Source organism: Marmota monax, unplaced genomic scaffold (genome assembly GCF_021218885.2).
Source record: "Marmota monax isolate L192 unplaced genomic scaffold, Marmota_monax_Labrador192_F-V1.1 WCK01_AAM20220418_F8-fsc00011, whole genome shotgun sequence".
Taxonomy (NCBI): Eukaryota; Metazoa; Chordata; class Mammalia; order Rodentia; family Sciuridae; genus Marmota; species Marmota monax.
Window position 1 is genome coordinate 7463577 of NW_026693082.1, and position 6000 is coordinate 7469576.

Here is a 6000-nt window from a genome sequence, read left to right on the forward strand (position 1 = left end):
AGCCAGCCGGACTGCGGCAGACATAAAATGTAATAGGGCTTGCAAACATGTGTGTAATATATATTAGTGCAAGTAAAAGACACAGAGTTGTATAAAGGAAAGCCCAATGACCTTCCCATCAGATCTCACTCTACCCAACTCCTCTGAGGTAACCCATGTTGACACCATGAAATGTTTCCTTCTCCCTTTTTTAAGAAAAATATTTATTTTTTAGTTGTAGTTGGACACAATACCTTTATTTTATTTATTTTTATGTGGTGCTGAGGATCGAACCCAGGGCCTTGTACGTGCCAGGCAAGTGCTCTACCACTGAGCCACAACTCCAACTCCGGAATGTTTCCTTTTGCAACATTCTTTGTGTTTCTACAAATATATATACATGTATACCCGTTTTCCTTCTTGCTTCTTCTTTTGCTTCTCCTCCTTCTTTTCACAAAATGAGATTGTGCAATACACATGTCCTTGCTTTTTTCTACTCCTTTGAAACAGGGAAGCACACTTCATCTAGGTATTGTAACCAATTTCTTTCTGAGAAGTGGAAATTTCCTCTTCTGGTATCAGGGAAAGACCTTTAGGAAAAAATGAACCCTGCCCACCAAATGGCCTGACTGAGTGAGGGCTGAGATGACCATTTGGCCATTGTGGGGACACTGTACTGCACAGAACAAGGGACATCACTCTAATACTGTGAAACCTACTGGAATTGTGCCTTTGATACATCGTTTCCCCTATAATTGTTAATAGGAAATCCCACAAAGCAAAGGCACTTGTGTATCTGTCCTTTGAGGCACAGGTCCTTGTGCTGCAGTGTGGGTCACGCATTCATGAAGCCAGTCCTGTTGGTGGTGTCCAATAGTGGGGTAGAAAAGAAACATTCGTTGGCTTGCCATTTTGCCAAATGATAATACTCATCATTTTGACTGATGACTGATCTTTTTTTTTTTCTGGTTTGCTTTAGTATATTGAACATCTTTCTAAAATAAACTATGAGAAAGCCATTCTAATTCAATGGAAGAGATGCTGAAGGATTCAAGATTTTTTTTTTTTTTTTTTTTAGAGAAGGAAAAGTTTATTTTGGCTTATGATTTAAGAGGTTCAGACCATGGTCAGCGGGCTCCATTGCTCTGGGCTTAAGGTAAGGTAGACCATCACAGCAGAAGGGCATGGTGGAGGAAAATTCCTCAGCTCAAGGCCCAGGGTGACCAGGAAACAGAGAGAGAGGGAGGAGCCAGGGACAAAAATGTATAATCCTCAAACCACATCCCTAGTAACCTACCTCCTCTAGCCACACCACACCTGCTAACCAGTAACTGAAGTTACCCAGTAAAGAAGTACTTTCAAATTAGTAATCCATCAAATGAATTAACCCACGGATTATGTTACATTCTTATAATCTAATCATTTCAACTCCTGTATTAACATATGAGTTTGGGGGATAGCTCATCCAAACCACAACATTCCACCTCTGGGTTCCCAAAACTCATGTCCATTTCATAATGCAAAATGCATGTTGTCCATTTTCAAGAGTCCCCATAGTCTTAACAGCTCCAGTTTTGCCCAAATGTCCAAGTCCAAAGTCTCATCTGAGGCTCAAGGCAAACTTTTGATTATGAGCCCCTGTAAAGATCAAAGGCAAGTTGCATATATCTAATATATATTGGCACACAGTAAGCATTCCTATTCCAAAAGGAAGAAATGGGGGCATAGAAAAAAGTGATGGGCCCAACACAAGACCAAAATCCAGCTAGGAAAACAAGTCCTGTAGCTCCAAGTTCTGTATTCAGTGCGCATAAGGGCAAAATATGATCTTCAAAGAGCTTGTGCAGCTCCACCCCTATGGCCTTGCCAGTTGCAGTCCAAATGGTCTTTCTCTTAAGCTGGCTCTGTCCACAGCCAGCCTCTTTACCCAGCAGATGTTCCATGATGTTGGCATTTCTTAATCCAGAATGTCTGCAGTGCATCTTTGGCTTCCTTCTCAGCCTCGAGCATTGATCTTTCAGGGGCTGCCTGCAGGGATTCTGACCTGCTGCACTTTCCCTGGCCTCCCAGGCCTTTCTCTGAAATTTCAGTGTAAACTTCCGGTATCCCTTAATTCCAGCGTCCTGCATCCATGCAGAACTAGCACCATGTGAATGATGCTGAGATCTGAAGTCAGCTCAAGCTGTAGCCTGGCCCCCTTAGACCATTACTGCAGTGACCTCTGAATGCCTGGACAATCAAACACAGTGAAATGAATCCTGGGGAAACTTCTTTCTAGGCAACCCTATGCAAGCCTAGGTCCAAGGTCTCTCAAACAAGTTTTCACTTCTGCACCCTTGAGCCTGCAATGGGTGTGGATTTGCTGACTCCTGAGATGCCCTCAGGGTATCTTTCCTTTGTCTCAGCAAAGTACTTAACTTCTCTTTATTGATGACCATCTTTACAGTAAATTCCTTGGCCCCAATTTTACCTGTGCTTCTTTGACCAGCAAAGTTTTCCAAATCTCTCTGCTTCCAATTTTCACACAGTAAACCTAGCTAAAATCTGCCAGCAACACCCAGGCCATCCAGTCCTGAATGCTGTGTTTCCTTGAAATTTCTTCCACTAGATTATTAGTCCATTACCTTTAAATTCACCTTCACAGAAAATGTCAGGACATGGGCAAAATGTAGACAACTTCTTTGCTGGAAGGTAACATGAATATTCTCTAGTCTGATTCCCAATAGAGCCCCCATTCCCCTCTGAAAACTCATGAGTACAGTCTTTACTGGCCACATTTCTAACAGCATTCTGGTCTTCTGAGCTCCCACCAGAATTGCCCATTAAGCTCTGCTCACAACATTCTATGGCTTCTCCAGCCCATATCTGTAGGAACAACGGAAAAGCTCCGCCGAAACAATCGTTTACCTGGCCGAGATTTTATTAGCAGGAAGTGGAGGCCAGTCGTAGAGGCCAGTCGCAGAAGAGAAGGGGGTGGAGAGGGAGAGGGAGAGGGAGGGAGGGAGAGAGAGAGGGAGGGAGGGAGAGAGAGAGAGGGTGAGGGGGAGAGAGCAGGATTCAAGATTAACATCCATTATTAGCAATGTAAAACGGAGGGAAAGATCCATGAATTGTGCTCATAGAATTCTGCCTCCATGAGAGATGGAAGGGTCAAGCCGAAAGCCATCAGTGGGAAAGATGAAGAAAGATGGGCTCTCAGAGCAGGGGTTTCTGGCTAGAAGCTGTTCCTTGCTCACTGTGTCAATTTTTTTCTCCCAGCCTCCTCAGGCTGATTCTCTAGGCTAAGATGGTGTTTGCTGAGAAAGAAAAGTGGCGGGCTGAACCCAGGGGTAGTGCTGAAAAGCTTCCCAAGTTATGCTTGCCTCAGGCTTCTCTAGGGAGGATGGACAGAAGGAAGAGAGGTGCTGGTACTAAGCGAGGCTCCGTGCAGGGCTCTGGAAAGTTCAGAGGAGCTGGAGGCCCAGGTGGCAGGACACACCTGGATAGCAATGAGAGAGTCTGCAATGCTCATACAAGGGACAGCAGTCCAAACCCTATCATGCATAAGCAGATGGAGTTGACAAAGACTTGCCCTAACCTGTCTCTCATGTGGGACTGACCTAGCCCTATTAAGCCCTTGGTAGGCAGCCTGGGAGAGCAGGGGTCAGGGTAGCCCAGTGTTGGACAGGACACCATGGGAGACAGACCCCATGTGGTTTCTGGCTCATCTCCATCTCTCAAAGCTTTTAGACATGCACACAGCTGAAGGAGGTCTCACAGGTGGGCGGAGCTTTGGAAAACTCCCTCTAGTGAGGCTGGGCAGGGGTGGCAGGGTGGGGGTGGGGACGGCCTTTAGAAAGCAGCTGAGGAATGGAGGGATCGGGATTTCCAGAGACTTCAGAGATGATGCCTGGCCTGATAGGAACCGTAATTCAATGCTGCGGTTGGGGCTAATTTGCCGAATGAGGTAGTTCCATCCTGACCTCTCTGGGCAGGGTTGGTCAGGGAAGACAGAAAACAGGCCTTCCCGAGACCCACGGTGATGAAAAGTGGCCAAGAAAAGCCAGATTTGGGCTCCCAGAATGCAATGAGAAAAACAGTGAGGGCCGTAAAGGATTCTAGGTGCAGGCTGAGCTGACGGTGCCTTCTATCCATGATTCTGACCCTGACATTAGCTTGGAGGCAGAGACAGCCCTTCTCTGATCTTCCAAAGCCCCGGAGATAAAGGGACCAGCTGGAGGATGGGCTTTGGGGCATCCAAGGGCACAAGTGTGTGACGGCCACCCCTATGGAACTCAGCAGGGGCCACAAAGTTCCAGCCTCAGTTTGTTCTCAGAGCAACAAGCACGGCAGGGGTTTTGGGGGGGGGGGCTTCAGTCTTGGAGGCAAGGGCGGGGTTTCAGGTCTGTCTTCTTGGCCTGGGAATATTTGGGATTCCCCAGCTGAGCCATCCAGATCACCCTTCTGGAATTGCCAGCTCTCTCCTCTCTCCTCAGTGGACAGGAGAGTGGGTGGGAGGGCAGCTTCACCCAGCGGTAGCCACCACCCCCTCTCCACGGGACCCCCAGCCCCTCTCCTGGGCAGGACCCCCGGGGGCCGCACAGGCGTGTCTAGATCTCCATGTCCACGGGGCGAATGTTGCCAGTTTTGTGCTCTCTGACCCACAGCTCTCTGTCTTTGGCCGGGTCCACTTTTCGAAGCAGTTGGTCCACAGGCTACACTGTGCTTTGGTTGAACATGTCTGTCTCATGCCGCAGCTGTGTGTGCTGACACAGATGTTGCCGGATCATCTCCACCCTCTCCACCTCCAGCCGCTCCAACTCCAAAGTGGTGGTCACCATCTCTTCAAACCACTTGGACTGCGCCTGATTGTAGAGGTCCACACAGCGCATGAGGTCATCACCAGCCTGTGTGGACTTTCTCCGTGCCTTCTTGATGTCCTCCTCTGTCTTGCTGCTCAGCTTGATCTCCAGCTGCTGGGTCTTCATCTCCGGCAGGTCTCTCTGCCGCTCTGTGAGGGCTTTCCGGGCCTTCTCCACCAACGCGGAGCGGCTGGCGAGCTGCTTGTGGAGGTCAGCAATATGGTGGTCACACTTTTTCATGTCTTTCGTGAAGTTCTCACGAAAGTTCATTAGGGGCTTCTCTACCTCGCTGTGAAGCTTGGCAGAGAACTTGAGATGAACCTCTGCTTCATCTGCCAGACTCTTCTTCCCCTGGGCCCAGGCTTCTCCCAAGGACCCTTCCTCCTGTGCAGCCAAGGAGTTCTGAGAGAGCTTAGCCAAGTTCTTTGCATATTCTTCTTCAATCTTTATCCTCTCTCGGACGAATTCAGACATTTCTTTCTGCATTTGTTTGCCCTTCAGTTGCTTTTGGAGCAGCAGTTCGATCCCAGCCACCGTGCCATTGCCTTGGGGATCCTTCTTATCAGCCCAGAAGTAGTCACAGTAGCTCCACTCCGTTGGCTTTAGCAGTTGCTGTTCAGGCATGGTGTCTGGGTGAGGGAATGTCACGCAATTTATCATCTTCTCTGTGGGGTCAACTTTATTTTCAAGATTTTATATTTTGTCTTCATTGCCTGAGGTTCTATCTTCCAAATGGTCTTGTCTGTTGGTGATACTTTCCATTGAACTTTTAAGTTGGTTTAGTGATTCCTTCACTTCAAGGATTTCTTCTTTATTTCTTTTCAGGACCTCTAATGTATCTTTACAGAAGTGATCTTTCATCTCCTGAAGCGAATCTGTTATTTTACTGCTTAACTCCTGTAGCTGCTCTCTTATATAATTCTTTAAGCCGTAGAACAGTTTTACTAAATACATCCTGAACTCCTTCTCTGACCTTTCTTCGATGGGAGCAGCTTGGTTTGTTTGGAGCACTTTATTCCCTTGTTTTTTCATTTTGTTTGTGTGTCTTCCCATCTAGCCGTGTGGATCTGAGGTTTCTACTCTGTAGATTTGAAGTGTCCCTGAAAGTTTCCAGAAACTCGCAGATCCAGGCTCTGGTTTCTACAGGCTCTGCCACACTGCAGGACCCAGAAGGCTCACT

At 47.5% G+C, this 6000-nt stretch overlaps 1 pseudogene; it reads right to left on the minus strand.

Annotated features, from left to right (window-relative positions):
* Positions 1-4369: 4369 nt before the first annotated feature.
* On the minus strand, positions 4370-5614 carry LOC124098995 (growth arrest-specific protein 7-like; annotated as a pseudogene).
* Between the last annotated feature and the right edge of the window lie 386 nt (positions 5615-6000).